Genomic DNA, 19,711 nt, shown 5'->3' on the forward strand with positions numbered 1-19,711 from the left:
TGCCCCACTGGAGCCAAAGTCATCTTAATTATGTATTCTAGGTAGAAGGCAAAAGACCAAATCCTGCCTCATCCGGACTTCAAAGCATTTCAAATCTCATCCACATCTCCTTGGTTTTTCTTTCACTTAATATTAAGTGTTCTATCATTATCCCTAAACTTTCTATTGATGTACCACTTTTTATTTAAAGAAATAAAAATTGGCTGAATAAATGAATGATTGAGACCATTTCTCCCCAATACACAGTTCCCTCCTTGGGAATGAAGCACTTCATGTTAGTAACACAATTTATTGATGCATTGCCTTAGTCAAGGAGCATTTCAAGGGAGCCTGAAGGGCCTAGGTAATAGTGCAATCAGACAATGTGCCCAAAGCCCTATGCCAACAATTTTTATATATGTCATCCAATTAAAAAGCACCCTATGCAGTCTGTAAAAATTAGATATTAAAAAGGGGTTATCAATAATCTGAAAGATGTATATGCATGGTGAAGAAGGTATGTATGAGGGCACACATTTGTGTGGATAAAGAGAATGAAAAAGTGAAAATGACTGACAAGTGGATGTATATAATTATTGAGAGCCTACTATGTCCCAGGCATATTTGTAGACACCAGAGATGTGTGCAGTAGAGGAACACAATCAATACTCAGCTACCTGTAAGCAAGGAGTGGGCAGTACAGAAATAAGAACCTTAGTCTCACCTTTGGTCTTTGATATACTCCCTGTGAAGCCAAGGCGTTTGTTGACACCATTCATATTGGTTACTTCCCAAGACACAGAGCAGAATTTTAAAAGATGGAGGGTAGATACAGAAGGGCCATGAAAGAATATTTAGTACTGCTCTTTTTCTCATTTCCTCTGCAGTGCTATTTGCTGATACAGTGTTGAGTCTTCCAGGATGCAGAGGCTGTCGGGGAATCACAGTAATTCACCATACATTTGGATGATTCTGACACTGGGCAGACCATATGATAACCCAGTGCTCAGGAAGTATTCAGGTTTCTTCCTAAATAATTATATTCCTGAATAACTTAAAAATTATGTCCCATGAATGGAATAGGTAGCTTCATTCGGTGTCACTGTGTATCAGTAACTAAATGTCTTTTTAATCTTGTTTCTAATTTTGGAATGAAGCCTTTAGAAACTGAAAAACACAGGGTAGTAAAGTATAACCTTTATCTTACCCATTTCTTATTTTAAATATGCTTGAAGTTTTGGAAAATCAACAAAAACTAATTGAAAACTAAGAAATTGAAGGGTAAAAATCCTGAGTTATGTCTCTATGCACACCGCTGTCTCCAGGACCTAGAATCATGAGTACACATGGCACCTTTTAAATATTTGTTCAATGGGTTAATGAATTAGTTATTAGTTTCTCTCTATGGCAAAATGATAAGTACAAAGGAACTGGAATATCAGGTAGTTTGGCCATGACCCATGAGAGGAATAGCATGATCCATATGGCTCAGACCCAATGTGAAGTCATCATTCATCATTTACATATATAGAACGAGAGGTGAGCAATGAAGAGGAATAAAATGAGTGAAAAGAGTCACTTCATGGAGGACTTACTATGTGTTAAGCACTGTGCTAGGTCCTTTATACAAAAGTCTTACTTAATTCTCAAAACAACCCTATAAATTAGATACTAGTATTTATTCTACAGATAAGAAAACAGAGCAGTAAGTATAAAAAGCAAATCATTCAAAAGAAATAGAGAAAAATGAAACAAACTGTTGCTCAGGTCAGAGATATAAAGTGCCAGAAATTAAATTCTCTCTAAAATGTTGACATATTAATATAACACTTTCACTAAAAATCACAACCAGCAACGTGCTACTTAAGGAATGTGTGTGCATGTTTGCACATGTATGCACATTTCCATCGGATGATAAAACTAAATCCCCCTTTGGAAAAATATAATGAACAAATCCGGAAAATTGTTTCACCAAAACCCTCTATAAATGATCTCAGTTCTGTTTTGGAAGAAACCACTCTCCAAGGAGAAATGAAATAAGCTTTACTTTCAACATTCACTGTCTTTTTGTGCTGTTCATGAATAAATTGGGCTAATTGTTGAAGGTGAGAAGTGATGGTTTTATGATATATATATTACTGCCCCAAAATTATTGGTTGCCAAATTCATCATCCTTAACCAACAAGTTAGGCTAAATCTAGAAGAAACAGTCATGATTCTCAACGTGCAGTGCCATACGTACTTTGCAATCCCCATATTTATTTGCAACAGGTAACTCCAGTTACTGAGTCCACAAACCTGAAACACTGAAGGAGTTTCACATATCACATAACATTTCAATATTTAACATGTATTCTAAGCATATCAATTTCTGCATATAAAGAGTGACTCGCACATCATGCATTACCATGTCATACTAGTTCTGAGGAACAACGGCTTTCAATTTAAAGAATAAAACACCCTCCAGCTGAAGAAAATTCTCACATTACAATATGTTTAAAAGAATCTATTCCAGTTGTGGTTGGTTGTCGATGAGAAATCTTTTTCATAGAGGGAAAAACTGAACATTCCCATGTGAAAGTCTTTCTTTCAAGAGAAAAAAAAAAAGCTGTACATTGCATTTTATACAAACTAGGTGAATTCAAAATGATGGATCATTTCAAAAATATTCATTATACTATTTACTTACATAAATGTGGTTGTATAAAAAGTAAAAAAGGAATGCATTCACAATTGGTTTAAGTAATTTTCTCTTGGCAAACCACCATATAAAACAGGGGCGTCATGGCGCCACAGAATTCTGAATTGTGGTAGAGCATCATCAGTACACATGGCATTAATCTTTGTCTCGTTGCAGGAGACACCCTTGCTTGCATTAGCAGGCTGCCTCTTAAATGGAAGATGGTGTAATGTAACTCAGGTTTAAATAACACAATAAATAAGATCTCCATTTCTCTTTAGTCTTTCTTACCAATCTCTTCCAAGACCTCTTTGTTAAAGTGCTTCATTGTCTACACATTTTAATGTAACTAACAACTTTTTTGGAAGGGTGCAGTGACTCCCAAAAGAGCATGGTAAAGGAAGAAGCTCAAGGGGTTAAAATTTACTATATAACATGTTAAGCAATCAAAATACTTAAAAAAAAATATGTATGTGAATGTTGCATAATTACCCCATTTTCTTGTCTTTTAGCAAACTGACAGTCCCAATATTTTGGAAGTCTCACTGTTTTATATCACTTCATGCTCTCCATGACAAGGGGAACATTTAGCTGTCTTTAATGTCTTCTAATTAAATACACAAAGCATTCTTAAAGTCTTCTTTCTCCAAATATAGATATATTTTAATGTAACAGATTTTTCCAAATGCATTTTTCTATTGAACTGAGAAGCTTTCAGAAACTGTCCCCACTGAACATAATGACTATTTAAGGAAACAAGCTATTTATGTGGAAATATTAAGAGGGATGATTTTGATAACCCACACTCAAGGCCAAAATAAGGATCATTGGGACTTTTACTGAAGAAGTTAATGGAAGCCAGGCCATTGGCAAATGACCTTGAAATCCCTAGATGTAGCCTCAAATTGGCTTCAGCACAAGCTTATTATTAATGCAGACAGCTAGTTTATACCATGAAAAGCACATGGTATCTCTCTCTCCAAAACCATAGCTGTCACTCAGGCACCCGCAGATTCAAATAAAAGCATTAATGTGACGGCAGTTTTACACTTTTACATATTTTTACTAAATATCACAAGTTTATTAATCAGTATTTTATGTTGCCTAAGAAAATGTGAATTCATTTGCTCAATGGCAGTTTTACATATGTATATTTAAAAATTACTATATAAAAGTATTAAAATAAAACATATTACAACACTTGATTTAGATTTTAAATTGTATTTGTCTCTCTGATTAGTAATGCCCCAGAGACACATATCAAAAACCTTTTATTTTTAGGTACCTCAACATGTTAAAACCATTTTCTCTGTTTTTGAAAATTGATATATTTCAGAGCTTGCACACACACACACACACACACAAACACACACACACGCAGATACACACACTCTACCCAGTCAGAAAGGAATTGTTTGTTCAGTTTGCAGATATGAACTCATTAGGGACTGGATTTCACTACGGGAAATTTGAGTATCATGTACTGTTAATGAAAAATAAAGCCTGGGAAGTTAGAAGATTATTTTTTTTGGAAATGCATGTTTGGAATTTAAGAAAGAAAAAAATTTTTTAAATCTTCCAATGGTAAAGCATTAACAAATACTTTTTCATATGAATAAAATCTGTAATCAGTTAGATAAGAGCAATGTGCCTTTTTTTGGCATTTAATCAAACAATGAAATCATATACACATTTCCTGACACAAAAGACAAATGATGTAATAATCTGAAGGAGTTTCTCTATCTCCTTGGAACTTTGCATACTTGACTTGTTTTCCATATTTTGTGACTTTAAATGGTGGGAAAATTATATTAAAATGCTTGTAGCAGTTCCTCTAAACTAGCATCCTTTTTGTTTTATTGTATTTAATATAAAAGCAGCAATTATTTGATTTCAAAGTTATGAAAATATGTACCTTATGAGAAAACAAGCAATTTAAGCTTTAATTGGTGTCATTTTTCACAGAACTGGCAAGATTCTTGCATCCCTGGCACGTTGTTTTTCTATAAAACTGCAGAGCTGCCTTCGATGAATGTTTTACGAACGCAAAAGTTGTTATATGAAGGTATGTGCAAAGATGCCTGGAAATATAAGATTTCTGGTGGGAGTTATTTACAAAAGATGTATTTCATTTGTTACTGTGTGTGTAACAACTCCTATTATTCTAAATGTTTCTCTCTTCTCAATAAGACTGTTCTTAGCTCATGTCTATGAAACACTGGGACTTATGTCTAAAGTAAAATAAAAGCGGATGCTTTGATGAGGGAAAAACAGAACACTTGTGAAAAATGTAAAAAGGAATTATAATTTTGACTAAAAGGAAACCCTATTTTAATATGTTGGAAGGTTAATGCTGGTTTTAATCAGAAGAAAGATAATACAGAATATATACTGGGAGGCCTGCTTTACATAAATTACACATAGGCACCACAAGACTATTTCCTGAAGTGTTGCCTTACCATGAATACCTTTACTTATTTTGTTCATATTATGTATTTCCCACATTTCCCAAAATAGTTTTTGTTCCAAAGGACAAATGTTTTATATATGTACTGAGAGATTTCACCATCTTTTCATTTCTAAGGACGTCAGTGGTTTCCACACCTGGGGAGGTATTTCGTTGTTGTTGGTTTTTTTTCAATGAAAATTCAGAGAGCCACTGCCAAGGTCAGAATAAAGGTAGAGAATCTGTGTTTTTAAAAAATGTTTAGTTGGCGTCTATGAACAGCCAGATTTGAGGGAAACTGCAGATTAGTGGACTTTACGCAGAAGTTCTTGTTGGACTGGACATTAGGATACATAAGTATTGTTTCTATTGTATTTACATCTTTGTCTTTTCTTCAATGTTGGCCATTTTTGTTAATAACTATGGTTAATTTATACTCAGTGTTACTGTATGCCAGGCACCAAGCTAACTACCCTGTATCCCAACAATCCTATAAAACAGATGAAAATTTATTCTTTCCTCTTTAGAGATGAAGACACTTTTTGTTAGGGAGCAATGTACAATGGTCACACAGCAAGTGATGAATAAGCAACTAGAATCTAGGTTTGCATGACTCTAAAGGTCACTTTTCTAACCACTGTTCTATACTAGAAGATTCAAACAGAAAGACAGCTGCACATGTTTTGAAAACCTTTTCAGGTTGGCTACCCAAAATTAAGTATTAACACTGCTAGGAATGATGTGATCTGAACTATCTATATCCCCCTCATGAGTATCCTTATTGGATTGATTCAATTTTGATTCACAATGAACCACCCAACACTGATTGAATGGCATCAGAACAAGCTTTCCATTGCTGCCATTTTCCACAAATATCAATATTAAAAGATTTTAAATAGTAGCTCAGTAAGAACAAAAGTATGTATATGTTCAGTCTTTCAATTACTAATCCAAGACTACATTAAAACTCTACCACAACATGACCAAAGATACTGTTGGAGAAGTTTAAAAGATTTTGTGTGGGTGGGGAGGGGACAAAAAGATGCACTTCCAAATGGGTATCAATGAGTTGTGCATCTTTCAGAGATGTCCTCTGATCCTGAGAATTTTCCATGATCTTTCCAGTTTGGATTTTGGGTCCCATAGCACTTTGGGATCATGCCATTCAGAACACTGATCTGTGAGTCGCTGAGGGGCAAGGCTTCTGCCACTTTTCTCTCTATCCCCAGATATAAGCATATTATTCTGAGTATGCTAATTTTTTTTGTTCTGTAAAGGGCCAGATAATAAATATTTTAGATTTTTCAGGCTGTATAATCTCTGTGCCAAGAACTCAACTTTGCTATTGGACTACAGAAACAATCAAAGATAGTACATAAATCAATAGGTGTAATTTTTATGTTTCAAAGAATAGTAGTCTTCTTTTGATTTTTTTTAAACCATTTTAAAATGTAAGAAAGTGTTCTTGGTCCATGAGCCATTTAAAAATAAATAGTCAGCAGGCCAGATTTGGCCAGTGGGCCATAGTCTGCTGATCTCTGCCCTAAGCAGTCAATACACATGGTTGGCTGGTTGACTGGCTAGATAATTGTGAGAAATTAGTTGCTATTTAGGCTGAACACATGATGAGGGTATGCATGCGATAAGATAAAAGCCTGTGTAATGACATTCAATTTCCAATATAGAAATAATTATAAAGGACAGAAAAAGTACTTCTAAGGTAGTAATTAGTAGGCAAAGCCAAAATGACGCAGAGCTACATAATTAATATCAAACTAAAAGATTTCTGGATAAATTCATAATGCAATGTAGACTCACACAATATAAACTATAGCAGTCTGTCCTCATCAACAGGCAGGGACTTTGGGGGTCTGTTAGCTGCTTCTGTGATATCTTCCTCTCCATCCTGATTGATCTGGCTTTGGGAAACAAGGAACTTCTATTTCTATGTCTGGTTCTCACTCTCTGCTCCACCACCCAGGCTCATACCCAATTATTTTATTATTTGAGCACATTGGCTGCTATGCTTTCATGTGACTCTTCATGCAGATGGGATGTCTTTTGCAAATAATTGTATTGTGCTCTGGCATTCTTCATGTTACTATTTTAGCGTTGAAAGAAATTTTTAGCTGTGATGAGAAAGCATCTTGCAGGACATGGAGTCCATCCTGGTGGATGGTAATTGCAGGACTATACTGGTGCCAAAGGTGAGGGCTGGGACTAGGGCAATGGTGGAAGTGATATACTTTGTCCTTACCTTCCACCTGAAACTCCTAATTTCAGAACAATTCATCTCTCCATCCCTATTAATCCCCACTGAGAAAATTAAACCATAAGATTCGACATTAACGTATGATATCACATTCTAATACAGGTTTCTTAAAATGGCCAGTCCTAACAGGCACAATACCCTCTCTTTCTGACATTGCTGAGATGCCCGAACTTCTAGAAGGCAGAGAGTCAAGTCCCTGACCCTTTTTATATTGGCCAGACCAGGTCATTCAGGTACTCAGAGGGTATCTCTTTTCCCCTTCAACGTGAATCACTCAGAAACAAGTGAGTGCATGAAGTGATGTACATTATTTTAGAAGTTATCCTTTGAACTTTGTGAACTGATACCTGGTGCTGTTTACAAAGCATTTAATCTCATCTCTGAACTGAAAGTACTTGATTCCAAAAGGAAATGGTGGATGGCATTATGATGTGGGGGACCCAAGACACGTGCTCAGAGCAGTCAGCATAATGTGTGATCAAATATTTGTTCCCTCCATTACTTCTACTTGTTATTTATCACCTACAAGACTGTGAATCTCATAGGAGTTAGGATTGTATCTGCTTCTACAATACAATAAGACAGGGCCCAGTATACAGCAGTTACTCATAAAATGCCTTGAACAAATAGTTAAAATGACAAACTCTAACTGACAAATGTTCATAGTTGTTTAGTTGTAACAGGAAACAAAAACACACTTCTTATCCTATAATATCACAGTGCAAGGAAAATACTGGACAAATGTCTCTGCCTTAGTCCAAGGTCTTCTCTCAAGCACACATGTATCAGCTTCTGCTCAACTACTCACTCCTGTGATTTTGACCTTTTGCTATACCTGTATCATATGCCACCTTCCCTACCAGAACCCATATTACTTCACTGGTTTTCTTCCCCCACTTCTGTCTTTAAGTACTTTCATAGCTTTTCTGGGCCTAAATAATGTCTCCACCTCCCTAAGGTAACACCCTTATTGTACATGCCAGTAGTGAATATATCATTAATTACCCTAACTGCTATTTATCTTAGAATAAAGAGGATAACATTTATATACATATACATCCATTGCTCACTCCCCTTAACACTGAAATAATGCTATCGCCTCATGGTACATGCCAGTTAGATGTTCATCTGCTCCTGGTCATTGGTCACAAAGTCTAAGTCTCCTGTAAGACATCAAGAAACCAGGCATACTGATCAGTGGTGACCAGATTTCTCAGAGCTTTTGAGTGCCTATACTAAGAAAACAGTCACAGAAGTATGGGATATGCATACCGGATCGACTGAAAAGGAAAAGTATGATCATTAAGTTATACAAAGGCAAATTAGTTAAATCACTGTGGTCAACTACTAGAAATATAAACTTAGCGATGTTGTGCAAAAAGAAAATTTATTGTAAAATATTATTGACTGTCTCATGAAATCTAGAGCTAGGGATGTGGTCAGGTCTCAGGGAAAAGATGCAGTCAAGAACTTACAAAGATGAGGTCTGTCTTCTCTGCCCATCTCTCCTCTCTTCTTTGACATATGTTCAGTTCTTCTCTGGTTTTGAGCTTTCCTCTTCTTCTTAGACCATATGGTCTACCTTTATGACAGTGGAGGAAATGTAGGCCATACTAATCCAGCCACCTGAGGCTCCAAATCTCCAGACAGGGATTTCTTAGTACAGGTTCTTATGCCTGGACTAGTACACTATTAAGCTGCAGCCATGTAGAAAAGAGGGGGTGAGTGGAGGGAAATTTCTGGAAAAGTCAGTTGAGGGGTACCTCACAGGCAATGTCATGAAGAATGTACCACAGAAAACTAAGTATGAGCTAAAAATGCCTCACAATCCCTGATTTTAAGATACAAAAGAACTCCCCTGTGAATGGAGACTAGGAAGCGGGAAGGGTCACAAGGGACATGTAAGTAATTCTCTCTGACCCATCATGTCAAAAGTGAAGCGGAGTTCTGACATCATTAGTTTTCTCTAAGATATCAATATTTGTTATTGGATGAATCCTTAGACTGTCAGGTGTCGCCTCCTCATATTCTATTCTAAGTGAAGATTAGAAGTGATGGCAAAATGAGTACTAGTTAGGACTAAATGAATTGGGCAAATCTAGGAAATTTCTCAAGGAATGTTGTATCCCAAGCTCAAACGGGGCAATCAGCAGATTGTACTTACTGGTTCCACGTTTATGTATCATGTTCTGGAAGTTCATTAATGACTATAGATATCACACTAAATACTATGAGGCCCCTTTAATGAATCTCAGGTTTCAGTAAATATCTGTGAAACAGCGTTAACTGCTTTCAGCAATACTCTGATAGTCTCTCAGTACTGGACATGAATGCTGTTGAGACTCATTGCTCTTCCAGGCTGGACATCTCTGCTTTTCCGGGTTCAACCACTTTGGATCCTACTCTATGAGCCTGCTACTATTTCTTTTTTTTTGTTTTTTTGAGACAGAGTCTCACTCTGTCGCCCAAAAGGCTGGAGTGCAGTGGCATAGGGCAATCTCAGCTCATGGAAACCTCCGCTTCCCAGGATCAAGCAATTATCCTTCCTCAGTCTCCCAAGTAGCTGGAACTACAGGTCTGTGCCACCACACATGGCTAATTTTTGTATTTTTAGTAGAGATGGGGTTTCACCATGTTGGCCAGGCTGGTCTCAAACTCCTGACTCAAATGATCCGCCCACCTTAGCCTTCCAAAGTGCTGGGATTATAGGCGTGAGCCACCGCACCCAGCTGCCTGCCACTATTCTTGACCCTCACTAATAGGCACTGTTCTTGTGTACCACATGTTGTTATTTATATGAAATTTGTATACTTTCTAGTGGTCACATTTTATTAAATATCAAGTCCACCATGGTATATTTAATGAGGTCAACTTTCCTCTAATATGTTCTATAACTTAATTGGTCCCCAGGACAGTATTCTTCTCCTTGAACCACCTATGGCTCCTTAGCTTGGAATCTGTGTAATGTATCTACTTGCTCAGGCTTTCTGTGTCTCACGTTGACAAGGCAGACACTTCTTTTTTCTAATCTGCATTTTGTCCCTTTGTGCTCTATATGGCACAAACTGACTGAAAACAAAACTCCTATGAGGCAGAAAGGGGTCTGCCACCACATCTCTGCTTAAATGCTATTTAAAAAATCCTGCCTCACTGCATATTTCAGCAGCATATTTTACCATTTCACACTTACAGTCATGTCTTACTCAAAGGTATAGGAAAGTGATGCATGCACACGTTTGTCGGAAAGTGAATAATTATAATAATTATCTCTGAGTGTTTGTGAGTAGCAGAGGTAAGTGGATGTTTCAGGAGACGTAAGAGAGAAAAATAATCAAAATGGTGATTTTCAACTGTAGGTGAAAGGGGTGGCGATATATGCAAGTCTTCGGACCACTTTTAACATACTTAATAAACATACAGCCAGGTTGGTTAGGGCTAAAATCAGCCAAGGGAAAAAAAATGTAGAGGTACTATTTTGTGTGTGCGTGAAATAAATTTTTAATACTTCAGATACTTTTCAAATAAATACTCTTTTGGGAGGAAAATTCTCATTTCTTATTAGATTATCAATAGGAGAGGAGAAATGTTTGACTTTTCAAATTAACACTGTGAAAGAATTCAATGACAAGGAAGGAACTAGCTGAAAAGCATAGCACTGAGATTTGAAGGAGTAGGAAAAGATATGGGCTGAATTCTGTCTTGTTTTGTTTTGTTTTTTATAGTCATTCCTTTCTATAATCACTGCCATGAATCTGCATGCATCTAGCAGTGAAATGCTGTATATTTTCAAAGCTCTAAAAATTCTTCGAAATAGCTCCAGTGGTTCAAAATATGCACGATGATCAAAATATCCACCTATAAATACTGTGGGTCTATCACATGATAAATAAACTTTATCAAATATTAGTACATTCACATATGCATATAGAAAGAGTAGAGAGAAGAGGAGGCAGAGAGAATATTTCTGTTAATGCTTGCAACTAGTTGGCAAATATATACCCCACAATATGACTACACTGCTTGGGACTTATGGGAATATGTCTTTCTGTATTGTGTACAGACACATAAACATAGAAATTGGAATGTTCATATGTACACATGAATACATATTTTAAATAACATTTTAAATGCATTTTGAAAATACATATGCATATACATACTCACACACATTCTGAAATGCCATCATTCAACATAATTCATGATGTGTATTGCAATGTATCAAAGCAGAAACACATTCCAAAAAGAAATACTCACTGGTGCAATTAAATCATAAAGGAGTTTAATTTGTTCGCTTAGTAGCTAAATGCTTATTTCAACATTTTGGACAGCAGTTTCTTTAATGAGACTGTACCTGGAACGAATTAAATTCAGTTATTATTTAAGCTCATGAGTTAAAGTGTTTCTTTGGGGACTGCACTTATGCTTTGATGCATTTCAATGAATACTGTTCTTGAAAATGCCTATTTCGACTACTCTGAACTTGAAACCTGAAAAGTATTCAAGATAGTCTGGTTTATGAAACTGATCATAATATTTGTGAGCCAGCAAGATAGCATACTCACTTTCTTCTCATATAACAGCCTTATTGAGATAAAATTTACTTATCATACAATTTAGCCATTTAAAGGATATAATTCAATGTTTTTTAGTATATTCACATAGTTGTGAAACCAGCTTTACAATCAATTTTAGAACTTTTTCATCATCCCAAAAAGAAACTCTGTATTTACCAGAAGTCATTCCCCATTTCCTCCCACCTCATCCTAACCCAGGCCTAGGTAATATCTAATTCGCTTTCTGTATTTATGAGTTTACTTATTCTGGATATTTCATGTATATGGAACCTTACAGTATACTGTCTCTTGTGACTGGTTTATTCACTTGGAAGAATATTTTAAGTTTTATCTATATGGTAGTATATATCACCACTTCATTTTTTATGACTATATAATATTCCACTGTATGGATATATCACATTTAATTTATTCATTCATCATTTGATGAACATTCATGTTGTTTCCACTTTTGGCTATTATGAATAATGCTGCTATGAACATTTATGCACTAGTTTTTCTGCAGACATATGTTTTCACTTATTTTGTGTATACAGCTAGATGTGTTACATAGACAACTACTGGGTCCTATGGTAGCTCTATCTTAAATCTTTTGAGAAACTACCAGCCAGTTTCCAAAGTGGCTGTCCCATTTCACATTCCCACCATCAGTGTATGAGAATTCTAATTTTTGTGATCACCACAACTAATTCATCGAATCAGTGTGTTTCCTAATGCTGGACTTGGTGCTTTCCTGTGTTCTCCTGATGGGCTTATATAAGCACAGCCACAGCAGACAGAATACAAGCCCCCTGATTTCCTACACTTGGAAGTACGGTCAAAACATGCTATAGACCCAGAAATATCAGCTCCCCTTCAAAATCACCATTAAAGTTGTCCCACAGACACTGTATACACTGAATTTCATCAATTGTAAAATGAGGGACAGTGTTCCAGAGTGAACTAGGCCATTTCCACAGTTGTTTGTAGAACTAATGGTTTCCATTTGAATCCTGTTTGGCTCATCCAGCTCCATGGCAAGCTAGGCATATATATAAGGAGGCACAGATACTACCTTAGACAACCTTAATATATTTTAAAAGTATAAACCTTATAACTGTATAAGTAGTAGCCTTTGAGAAATGTATTAATTCAATGAGGGAAAATAATCTATAGTTTGGTTAATATCTCTTAAATATGCACTCTCTAATGTTCTCAGAAGAGACTTCAGTCTTTCACTGCTAGCTTAATTTTAGATGCACTATTGTTCTTTCCTAAAATTATCATATGGCATATGCTTAAAAATGCTGAATGAATTTTAACTTACTGGATGATGTGAATGTTCCAACTTGTTTTGCTAGAGCCAAAACAATCTTGAAGACTGTATAATAAAAGAAGCACAAATGGAGATCAGTAAACATTTTAACTAATTGCATTATTCACCTTTTCATGTTTTCAGCATATTATAGATATGATCTCATTGAATAACTAGTATAGATACCAACCCTTATCATAGTAGAACAACACTATTGTACAGTGCACTTTAGGTCTTGAATAACACAAGAACAGCAATAATAAAAATGGTAGCATAACATCCCTAAATGCATAGTCTGTGCCAGGAAGTATACACGTTACTTTTATATTTATAATATAACTTGACCTTCACATCAACCCTCTGAAGTAGGTGTTATCAATATTCCCAATTTACAGATGGGAAAATTGAGACTTAGGGAATTATTATTACTTGTCATTTATTATGCAGCCAGTAAGTGCTTGGCCAAAACCAGAACCCAGGTTTGTCTGATTCCAATGTGACCTTCAGGCCAAACTGCATCCAATCTAAAGAGCTTTAAACCGCCCCCCAAAAAAGTGAGACAGTCATGAACTATATTTCCTACAGTAGTGATGATTAGCATATTCACCTCCATTGAAAAGCCATTATTTCAGTGGACCACTGGGAACAAAACACTATGAATTAAAGAAATAGTCTATTATTCATACATATTAACTATTTTTCAAATATATGCAGAATCCGTTGGATTTGATAAAACATAAATTCACTACTAGTAAATTTTAATCGCCTTTCCACTACTACGGATTATTTTGATCAACAGATAACAGAAATACAACTATCAACATGTTATGATCTAGAAAATGTTGTTATATTGGAAAAAGAGCTTCATTCTTGAAAATGCTAATATCTATAAAACTGAAGAGTTTTCACAACCTTAATGAATGAAATGTTCTTCTAAGCAAGGGAAAAAGTAGTTATATACGCCTGTTAATAGAAAAGTGTTATATAACACCTATAAAGTATTCCGTGCTTAAAAATCACCAACTTAAGTTATTTTCCTTTTGTAAATTTGAAATCCAAGGTACTAAATGTCTATTTTTCTTTGTTTTAAGAGAATGTAGAGTCATACAAAGGACTGAGAACCATATCTTGGCTTTCCACTCAGAGTTCAGCTCCTGAAACATACCAGAAATTTAATCAGTATTTGTAAATAACTGTTGAGTTTGTGACCTGCATTCTGTGCTACCCTCCAGAGATCTTTTTATTTATTTTGTTAAAACATGAATGTCATTCTAGTTTGCTAAATTTAGAGCAGCAATATCTTAACAGTGTCCTTAATTAAAATTCAATAAAACCCCCTCCATTTAAAAGTTAACATGGTCACAACTGTGGGTGAGCTATGGAATCCAGAGATAAAGGCAGTTAAAGTAGATTTAACCACCTGTGAGGTGTAATAAACATGCCAAAATGCATAGCCTAGAGTGTTTTCACTGCTATTTTAAAACTAAACACATATAAAAAAGTAAGGGAAGCGTTTAGATATGACGACTAACAAATTATCACATAATTGACAGCAAATCAGGAATAATTTGTTACTCCAGTGTTACTGTTAAGAGTGTTACCACTGCAATGTTACCATTCAATCAAAGTTATCTCTTAGAAACATTTATGAATTTATCAGTCATATAGCTATAAGAATTCTACTATTTCAATAGTTTATTCTCAATAACAGAAGTAAAAAGATCTAGAAAGACGACTGGGTCCAAAAGGGAAAGTATGTCATTTAGAATATGAGATTTGTATGAATAAAATGATCTTTAGGTAATTCTATATTTTAAGAGTCTACATAATCATAACATAAACTTAGTCTACTGCTATTCACTCATCAAATACAACTCTGTGCTGGATATATCCATGTTCTAAAAGATTATACTCACCTCTGCCTCCTGAGTTCAAGCAATTCTCCTACTTCAGCCTCTCGAGTAGCTGGGGTTACAGGTGCCTACACCATGCCTGGCTAATCTTTTGTATTTTTAGTAGAGACAGGATTTCACCATGTTGACCAGGCTGGTCTTGAACTCCTGACTCCAGGTGATCCACCCACCTTGGCCTCCCAAAGTTCTGGGATTACAGGTGTGAGCCACTGTGCCTGGCCTGTAAAATAAATTAATTCACACATCTCATAGAGTTAATTGGAAAAATAAATTAATCAACAAATATACATGAAAATAGTTTTTAACCTGTGAAATAAATCACAAAATTGGCCATATCTGTTTTTTGACATCTATTTATGTGAAAGACATCATTGCTGCATTTTAAAAAAACATTTTCAAACGTTCATTTTGACAGGCACAGACTCAAATATATTTTCAATAGGACAAAATGATTACCATTTATGAAAATTTTTAATGAAAATTTTAGTCTCCATTTATATAAAAAGGGGTAAGAGTGGTGTTAAGTCAGCTAACTCAAGCCAAATTCATTGGTCCTTAATTCTTTGAGTATCTACTAGCTATAAATATCTTGTGTGATTACACGGTATAAATATTTTGTTTACTTTTTCAATTTTTTCACCTACATGATATTAAAATGACCAGTTGTTTCTCTTATTACATACCACTGCAAGTAACAAATTAATTTCACCTCTAACAATTGATGAAAGCTCTTAAGCATATTTATTAACCCATGCTACAGATATTTGAGGGTTTTTATGAGTCACACAGTGTGCTAGGAGTCATATGAATATAAAGATAAATATTAGCCAAACCATGCACTTAAGGATCATGGATTGAATAATGGAACTAAGACAGACGCATCAGATATAGATGCAGATAAAAATACAGATTCACACACAGCTGTATATGTGATCTATACTACAAGTTAAGAGTTCAGGCTGGGCACAGAAGCTCATGCCTGAAATCCCAGCACTTTGAGAGGTTGATGTGCGAGGAATGTTGAACCCATGAGTTTGAGATTAGCCTAAGCAACACAGGACGACCCTGTCTCTAAAAAAATAATTAAATATTAGCCAGACATGTAGCACAAGCCTGTGGTCTCAGCTACTTAGGAGGCTGAGGTGGAAGGATCACTTAAGCCCTGAAGGTCGAGATTGCAGTGAGCCATACTCACACCACTGCACCCCAGTCTGGGCGACAGAGCAAGACTCTGTCTCTTAAAAAAAAAAAAAAGGGAAAAAAATGTGCCATCAAATATATACAAATATAAAAATTTCAATATTGATTCCTTCAGTGGAAGGATCAGGGAAGACTTCATGGAATGTAGGGTCTTGGAACATCACGGCCCCACGGAATGCCAGACAGTAGAGGAGGCAAGCTTATTAGGCCCAAGACCAGAAAAAACAATGGTGGGAGAGAGAGACACTGAATTGAGTTTGGACAAGAGTGGAGCGATTTGGCTAGAAAAAGGGAGCCTAAAAGTAAGCATTTAGGAGGTAAGTTTGTTTAAAAAAAAAAAAAAAAAGTAGAACCAAATCAGGAGAAGGCATTGAGAGTATCCACTAAAGGATGTTTAGTTAAAGTTTTGAAACTTTTGAAAAAGGATATGACATTTTACATTGCAGGAGAGGTTTCATGGGAATACTAAATTGTCAAGTGTTCATAAAGTGAATTAAAACAAGAAGACGCAAAAGAAGCAAAGAAAGGGGCCTACTGTAGCAGAAAGAAGCAGTGGAAATGGAGAGTAGGAAGTTAAGGAGGCCTGCACTTAGCTACAAGAATGACAGAGATAAAGAATGCTGTAAAGATATTTCAGAGAAACGATTGGCAAGGCATAGTAACCAGTTGGATTTAAAGTTAGAAATTCTATTTTTTTCTCTTGGCAAGTATTACCTGGCATTTATCCTGTAAATTTCCATGTCTGTTAGAGCTATTGGGGTAGCAATGTAAGGAAGGAGGGGAGGTAGTGATTTGCCTATTCTTCTCTATCTTTTTCAGAAGCATGTGACAGGGAGAACAATCCCAGAGTATCATGTGCTCACCATCCACCTAACTTTCTACCTAAACACTGACTACAGACTATACTTTTGCCACCCCACTCCTCTCAATTCAAAAACACCTCCGCCGATGAGCCAGCATTCTGGAATCCCTAGCAAATGAATAGAGGTGGTGTGCCCAAAAACTGAAGTTAAAACACAGTAGTTTACAAAAGCACCAATAAGAGGTTAATGACAAATTTTTTAAGTATATTGTATCAAGACATGTTCACATCCTAGGATGAATAATAAATAGAAATCAACAAAAGTCTAAACAAACAAAATCATCAAATCAATGAGAGGAAAATAAAAAGTAACAGAAGACCCCAAAAGTGTCGTCAATAAATTTGGACAAATTTCAAATTAACTTCATTATATCAGTGCATCCCTACTCAGATCGTGTACAATCTGCCATGTTTTCTCCCACTCAGATTTTAAAATGTTTGCTTCCTTCCTTCTTTGAGTACTTGGTCTAATTAATTTCGGTGCTCTAATTTTTCAACACTTATTTTCTACTCTGCACTTACTCACTCCTTAGATGGAACTGAGCTATCATTTTCACGTGTGTGCTTATTCCCCTTTGCCCATTATGTTCCCTCTCAAATGATTTCAGAAAGGCCTCCGAATACCTGAGCACAAACAGCATCAGAGGTTTTAACCAGTGATGTAAGTGATCAAGGTGCCAAATGCATGGTCAGGGTCTCCTTAAGTCTAAGGCTTTTGCCTTGATGTCTGCCAATCCCCTAGATTCTCTCAGGTCCTTGTGTCAGAGCATTTCCTTCATTTTTTCTTGGGAAATATTTCAAGTTCATGATATTTAAAGATATCCGTGGGTTCAGAAAAGTCTAGTACTTAAAGACACACTGGCACTCCAGAATGATAGGGAAAATTAGTCATTCAAATTGAAAACTGAAAAATATATCTAAAAAGTAGGAGGGGTAAGTGCAGATGGGTAGAAAAGGTAGGGATAAGCTTGGTGGATGGGGGAAAATGGTACTCTATCAAATCTTTCCTAAAAGTGTGTCTCATTTGGATGATGGGGCTTGAGCAGAATTTGGGGGTCAGTTTTTCTTCTATTCTCTCCCATTTTTAGAATAGGTTTGCCCAACATTATGACACACATGTTCCCAGTTACCATAATAGACTACATATGTAACTTTAACTACATCATTTCAGAGCTCCATTTGCAGATTCTACATTTTATTCATCTCAAACTCCCCCCACCCCAAAGGAGATAGGCTGTTAATCCCCATCCTCTGTGCGAAGCTTATGCTATGGCTGGCAAAATGTGAGAAAAAAAGGCTTTGTATTCCAGTTGCCATGTTAGCTGTGATACACACACATATACATTTCAACTCCAGTGTTGTTCTTCATTAATTCATTTTGGAATTTATAATGCAGCATTTCAGCATCGTCTTAGGGAAGCTCAGAGCAGATTTTTCTAGATGTGCAATGCACTCACTTTACACAGTGGAGTTTGCAGTTATAGTGAATAAGGGCATCTAAATTTGTACTCTTTAGGCTGAATCTTAAACTTTTGGTAAGCCCTGTGTGGAAACACATGCTCAGAACTTATCTCAGACAATCTGCATCTTATAGTACTGAAAGGAACAATTAAAAGAGATTGACTCCCCATCTATCTAATGTGAAATCTAAGTGTAGTGAGAAAATGAGAAAGTTCTAAATCACTTGAATAAATAGAGAATATGGTATTTTAATTTCATATCAATACTTTCTAGCTATGTTAAATTTAGATATATCTTTCTTGGTGACAGTGAAGAGTTAGTAAAAACAACTGGTTTTTTTCTGTGTAAAAATTAGTAAAATATGTGGCTAAAGAGACATGTATCAGGAAAAGGGGAAGATAAAAGTCAAATGATGATCAAAGGTTTTGACCATCACATTAAAATATCAGCACTTTGTATTTTGACACTTTTAGGAAGAAGTCTAATTCACAGTATGAGCTGTGTTTAGCTGGATTCTAGCTTTGTTCCAAGAAATATTGTCTTGTTTATGACTGTTTAAAAATGTATATAAAGATGAGAGGGATTTTAAGAAAAGTTATTTAAAATAAACTTGGCTCTACAACTGTAAGAAAACTTTACATGTATTAATACTTTATATGTTAATGTTTCCATATGACAATAATTTTTGAGATATAAGTACAATTTTCTAAGAAAAACTTTCATGTGAGACAATATCTATGCATTTTTTCTCTAAAAATGAATTTTAAAACCATCAATTATTTTTATTCTTCTTTAATCTTTTCAGAAAAGTTCATCTTTAGAAATATTTTCAGCCAGAACACGGTGGCTTATACCTGTAATCCCAGCACTTTGGGAGGCCGAGGCTGTTGGATCAACTGAGGTCAGGAGTTTGAGACCAGCCTGACCAATACGGTGAAACTCATCTTTACTAAAAATAACAAAAATTAGCCAGGTGTGGGGTGCATGCCTGTAGTACCAGCTACTCGGGAGGCTGAGACAGAACTGCTTG

The 19,711-nt window shown here is 35.7% G+C and overlaps 1 long non-coding RNA gene across 1 annotated transcript in view; it reads right to left on the reverse strand.

Annotated features, from left to right (window-relative positions):
- The window catches only part of LOC135276997 (uncharacterized), a 397,212-nt gene that overhangs the window by 18,401 nt on the left and 359,100 nt on the right, over positions 1 to 19,711 (reverse strand). Inside the window, exons 5-6 of the long non-coding RNA XR_010344606.1 lie at positions 15,162 to 15,378; positions 13,258 to 13,311 (exon numbers count right to left, since the gene is read on the reverse strand). This is a non-coding gene — a long non-coding RNA (uncharacterized LOC135276997). The remainder of the gene's footprint in view (positions 1 to 13,257; positions 13,312 to 15,161; positions 15,379 to 19,711) is intronic.

This window comes from Aotus nancymaae, unplaced genomic scaffold, assembly GCF_030222135.1.
Source record: "Aotus nancymaae isolate 86718 unplaced genomic scaffold, 86718_ANA_hifiasm-v0.15.2.pri h1tg000029l, whole genome shotgun sequence".
Taxonomy (NCBI): Eukaryota; Metazoa; Chordata; class Mammalia; order Primates; family Aotidae; genus Aotus; species Aotus nancymaae.